Here is a 6,085-nt window from a genome sequence, read left to right on the forward strand (position 1 = left end):
GCTTATTTATATAGGCTATCAAAACTCCTAAAGACACACAAAGATAAGGAGAAAGCGGATTTGTAGAGTCTAACATACGTGATTTTTCTATAGTCCCTTTCAACTGAGTGAAATTTCAAAGTAACGTTTATTGGATCAATCTATAATTACTGTATTAGAGAAAACAGGATCTATTACCAAGAGACTCCTTTTACAATGACTGTCTGGGGGAAAGCCTGTTTTTCTGGGCTTGTGAAACCAAGTGACTCATTAAATTTCTGAGGTAAAAAATCAACATTTGAAGAAAGCCTTATTCTACATGTTAAAAATTAAGTGTAATAGAAAAATACACCCAGGGTTTTTAGTGGTAGGGAGAAAAAAGACAACTGCTTAAGGGCTTATGAACAAATTCCATCGATAGGCACTCATAAACCTGCAGGCCCTCAGCTTACAAGTGTGTTACATTTCAAACGTTTATTGGTATATTTATTTTTTGGTGCCTGCAAAGCGTTTTCTTGAGGAAACAAAGTCATGGTGGTTAGAGTCCCAAGCTAATTCACAAAAGTAAAACTAAAATACTGAAGGTTTGCAACGAAATTGTAAGAAGTAGTTTTAGTAATAAGATCAAACAAATGCTGGAATGATTTCAACAATAAATTATTTTTCAGTTTTCCTGTTTTGGTACATGAGAGAATAATTATAGAAAGATAAGAAAGGCAGACCTTTTCAAGCACTTTAGATATTAACATTTAAGTTCCCTTTAAAACTTGCAACTTTTTAAAATGTATGCTTATTGGCCATACTTGAAGTTTTACTTTAGTTAACAAATGGACACAAGATGGAAATTAGGGAGAAAAATTAGGAGAGGAATTTTGATATGGAAACTGGGCAAAAACTGAAGCAGAGTGGGGGAGAGGGAACTAAAGAAAACATAGGGGTTGCCTCCACTTCATTCATTCATTCATTCATTCGACTGTTAAGTGGCAGGCCCCATTGGTAAGTATAAAGACCCAGTATTCATCATTCATTCATTCATTCAACCATTCGCCCTCCTCCCCAAGTGACCCAGATAGTCAAGTTGACTGCATATTTTGAAAAAACATATTTGCATCTCTCATACTGTGTGTGAAGTTGAGCAGCTTTTCATATATTTAAGGCTCATTTCTTCTGTGAACTGTGTTTTCATATTTTTGCCCATTTTCCTCTTGTGAGTTTTAGCCTTCTCCCCGCTCTGAAATTTGAGTTCTTTATATATGTATTTGGGATATTAGCCATTTAGATAAGTATTTCTCCCAGTTTTGTTGTGTTTCTTTTGACTGTGCTTATGTGGTGTTTTTGTCTGTTTGTTTTTGTTGGGTTCTTTTTTTGCCACGCAACAGGTTTCTATTTTTATGTAGCCTTTACTTTTATGTAGTTGAAATTATCCATCTTTTTCATTGTATCTGGATTTGGAGTCATACTTAGAAAGGCTTTCCCTATACCCAGATTATAAAGGATTTCATCCATGTTTTCTTATATTACTTACATGGTTTCATTTTTTAACATTTAGATCCATTTGGAGTTTATTCCAGTGTACAGTGTGAGGTATGGAACCAAATTATCTATTTTTACAGAAATCCATTATCCCAACAGCATTTATTAAAAAGTCAATTTTTGCCCCAGTGATCTGGGTATACCACCTTTACTATATGTTAAATTTTACACTTGGGTCTATGTCTGGACTTTCCACTTTGCTCCAATGATCTGTCTGTTCACGCACCAGTATAATATCATAAAGGTAACAGGTTATAACACGTTGGTATGCAAAAAGGGGGCAGCTTTCTCTACAGAAGAATGCTAGCTAATAAATGTGGAAGGAATGACAGAATTGGTAAAATATTTTGCAGCCACCATCTTAAAAACTGACTCAGGGAGGCATCACTAATGGATGCTAAAACTATTGGGTGAAAGTTGTTGGGAAACAGGACATTTACATGGTCACATCTAATACTTTTAAAATACTAATTTAATATTAACTACAAAGGGGGAAAAGTACCTTTACAGTGGAGAAATCTGGAGAACGCTACCTTGATTGAGTGGCTGAACTTGGCATCACCAGTGGAACAACTGACATCATATACCTCCTGATGTGATGCAATGGGAATCACCTATGTGGTATTCTTGCCAAAAAGATTTAACTAATCTAATGTTTAATTGAATCTAATCATGAGGAAACAACCCTACAAATCCGAACAACAGGACCTCATATAAGACAATTGGCCCAGACTCTTCAAAGTGAGTATTTCATGAAAGATGAAAGACAGTGAGGGGACTGTTCTACATTAAAGAAAACTAAAGAAACATGACAACTAAATGAATTTGCATGACCTTTGAGCCTGAATTTTGAATCCTCAATTGAAAAAAATTGATAAAATGATATTATTTAATTCACAGTCCATATTCAGATTTCCCAAATTGTCCCAATAATCTCTTTTAGATCAGAACCACCTAGCTCAACCACAGACTCATGAGAAAAAATGAACTATTTAGTTTTAAGTCACTAAGGTTTCAGGGGGAAGGAGAGGGAGATTACACAGTAATAGCTTATATAAATATGCTACCATTTGTGTGAAATATTGGAAAAAAGAATATATTGATGAATTTGTTTACATATATGCAACCTTTCTCTGTAAGGATACACAGGAAAATAAAACCACAATTGCCGTGGGGAAGAGGAGCTATGGTGGCTGGGGGATGAAGACAGGAGGGAGACACTTCATTTTCTGCCCTATCGTACCTGTAGAATTTTAAACACATGAATGTATTTCCAATGAATGAAGGAGTGAATAAATGAAATCTGTTTCTTTTACTCATGTCTTTCCAGGACCCTTGAATCATCTCTAGTGGTAATGGGAACTCTCATACCCTACTGATGAGAGTATAAATTGGTACAATCTTGGTGGAGGGGAGGTGTGGCTTTAAGAAATGCCTATAACGTAAGGTCAGACACTATAAAACTCTTCGAGGAAAACATAGGCAGAACACTCTATGACATAAATCACAGCAAGATCCTTTCTGACCCACCTCCTAGAGAAATGGAAATAAAAACAAAAATAAACAAATGGGACCTAATGAAACTTAAAAGCTTTTGCACAGCAAAGGAAATCGTAAACAAGACGAAAAGACAACCCTCAGAATGGGAGAAAATATTTGCAAATGAAGCAACTGACAAAGGATTAATCTCCAAAACATACAAGCAACTCATGCAGCTCAATATCAAAAAAACAAACAACCCAATCCAAAAATGGGCAGAAGAACTAAATAGACATTTCTCCAAAGAAGATATACAGATTGCCAACAAATACATGAAAGAATGCTCAACATCACTAATCATCAGAGAAATGCAAATCAAAACTACAATGAGGTATCACCTCATACTGGTCAGAATGGCCATCATCAAAAAATCTACAAACAATAAATGCTGGAGAGGGTGTGGAGAAAAGGGAACCCTCTTGCACTGTTAGTGGGAATGTAAATTGATACAGCCACTATGGAGAACAGTATCGAGGTTCCTTAAAAAACTAAAAATAGAACTACCATATGACCCAGCAATCCCACTATTGGGCATATACCCTGAGAAAACCATAATTCAAAAAGAGTCATGTACCACAATGTTCATTGCAACTCTATTTACAATAGCCAGGACATGGAAGCAACCTAAGTCTCCATCGACAGATGAATGGATACAGAAGATACAATGGAATATTACTCAGCCATAAAAAGAAATGAAATTAAGTTATTTGTAGTGAGGTGGATGGACCTAGAGTCTGTCACACAGAGTGAAGTAAGTCAGAAAGAGAAACAGAAATACCGTATGCTAACACACACACACACACACACATATATATATATATATATGGAATCTAAAAAAAAATGGTTCCGAAGAACCTAGGGGCAGGACAGGAATAAAGACACAGATATAGAGAATGGACTTGAGGATGCGGGGAGTGGGAAGGGTAAGCTGTGACAAAGTGAGAGAGTGGCATGGACATATATACACTACCAAACGTAAAACAGATAGCTAGTGGGAAGCAGCCGCATAGCACAGGGAGATCAGCTCTGTGTTTTGTGACCACCTAGAGAGGTGGGATAGGGAGGGTGGGAGGGAGACACAAGAAGGAGGGGATATGCGGACATATGTATACGTATAGCTGATTCACTTTGTTATAAAGCAGAAACTAACACACCATTGTAAAGCAATCATACTCCAATAAAGTTGTTAAAAAAAAGACATGCCAATAAAATATGCAAATACATATGCAATACATAGCCTATCTCCAGAATAACCCACCAGAAGCTGATAACACCGGTTGCTTCTGAGGAAGGACCTTATGGGACTGGGAATCCAGGGTAGAAGGAAGACTGACTTTTTCCTCTATGCCCTTTTTACTCTTTGAATTTTTATGCTGAACTTGTATTACCTTTTCAAAAGGAGCATAATAAAATAAAATGCACATACCCTTTGACTCAACTATTTATCACTTCTAAGATTCTCTCCTGCAGAAATACTTACAGAAACAAAGATATTACTTGTGTATACTAATAAAGTATAAGGAACCTAAATGACCATCAGTTAAGGATTAAATAAATTATGGAATGTTCATACATGGGAATACTATACAATTGCTAAAAATGAACCCATAAATCATCACCCAGGCTGACACAGAATATTCCAGAAATCCGGAAGCATTCCCTAATGCCTGCATCCAGCCTTTCCCACCCTGTAAGTTACTACAAACTGAATAAACCCATGTAACCATCACCCAGGTCACACAGAACACTCCAGAACACTTGAGGCGCCTCCAATGCCCACTTCTAGCCATTCGCCCCTTGTGAATGATCACAAGCTGAATAAACCCATGTAACCATCATCCAGATCACACAGAACATTCCACAGACCATCCAGTTTGTAATAATTCATCAAGCTGTACACTTTTTGTATGTATGTTATACTTCAATAAAAAGTGTTAAAATATGCATGTGTGTCTGTTATAAATATGTTCACATATATATAGAAAAAGGTAATTAGGTATACAAATCAAACTATTTATGGATGAAAAGGCTATGGGGGGAGGCATTTATATACTTTGCATACTTCTATAAAGTTTAAACTTTCTAATGAATGTTTCCCTTCACAATTTATAATTTTAAAATGAATAAAAATAATGAAGAAAAACACTTTTAAAAAAGAAAATAATTTTAAACACTGCTATGAAATGTTAGTTTTGTCTTAGAAGAGGAAATATACAACATCAGGGTTTTAAATCCTAAAATTCTTGACCACTACCTACAACAGCCAGTCCCCCGTCCTCCCAATCCAACCCCATAGGTCCTGGAGGGAGATAAATGTCTGAAGAATAGATTCAGACAAAGAAACACTTAACTAGCTCGGTCTTTCACCTCAGACTTCAGTGTAGTCACCGAAAGGATTAGACTAAACCTTCCTTTTGCCCAAAGCGGGCAGGCCTCAGTGACCCAGACTACAAGCTTCTTTCTCTGAGGGCTACATTCTGACCTTAGCTTTGGAGCTCTCACCACTACTTTATTCAGAAGAGATGGTTAAGGAAACAAACTGAAGGAAAACCACACCTAGGGAAGGCAAGAAACCATTTAGGGTGACTGATTTGTCCCAGTTTGCCCAGGATTCTCCTTGTGTTAGCACTGAAAGTCCCCAGAAAACCCTCCAGTTCCAAGCAAACCAGGACCTAGGAAATCAGGCCTCAAGTGCTTTTTAGGCCTCTTCTCCCTGAGCCCCAACCAAGTTCCCTTTTGATCTGCAAGGTGAGGGGGAGTGTCTTCTCCTCAGAAGCTAAAGGAGAGATGCCAGACTTCTCTTACCACGCTTCATAGGAGAAGAGCTAGCAGAATCAGAATCCCAGAAAGAGGCTCCAAAGAGGCACCCCAAAGAGCATTTCACACAGATTCAACAGTTTTTAACCTCTTCATACCAACAATTCCACACATCATTGTGACCCAATCCAATCCTGGATCAAAGTTCTGATTTATATTTTACTTTGAAGATTTTGGCTATATCTAGCTAGCTATTACTCAGACTCCTGTTTACTGA

The sequence above is a fragment of the Hyperoodon ampullatus genome (assembly GCF_949752795.1).
Source record: "Hyperoodon ampullatus genome assembly, chromosome: X".
Taxonomy (NCBI): Eukaryota; Metazoa; Chordata; class Mammalia; order Artiodactyla; family Ziphiidae; genus Hyperoodon; species Hyperoodon ampullatus.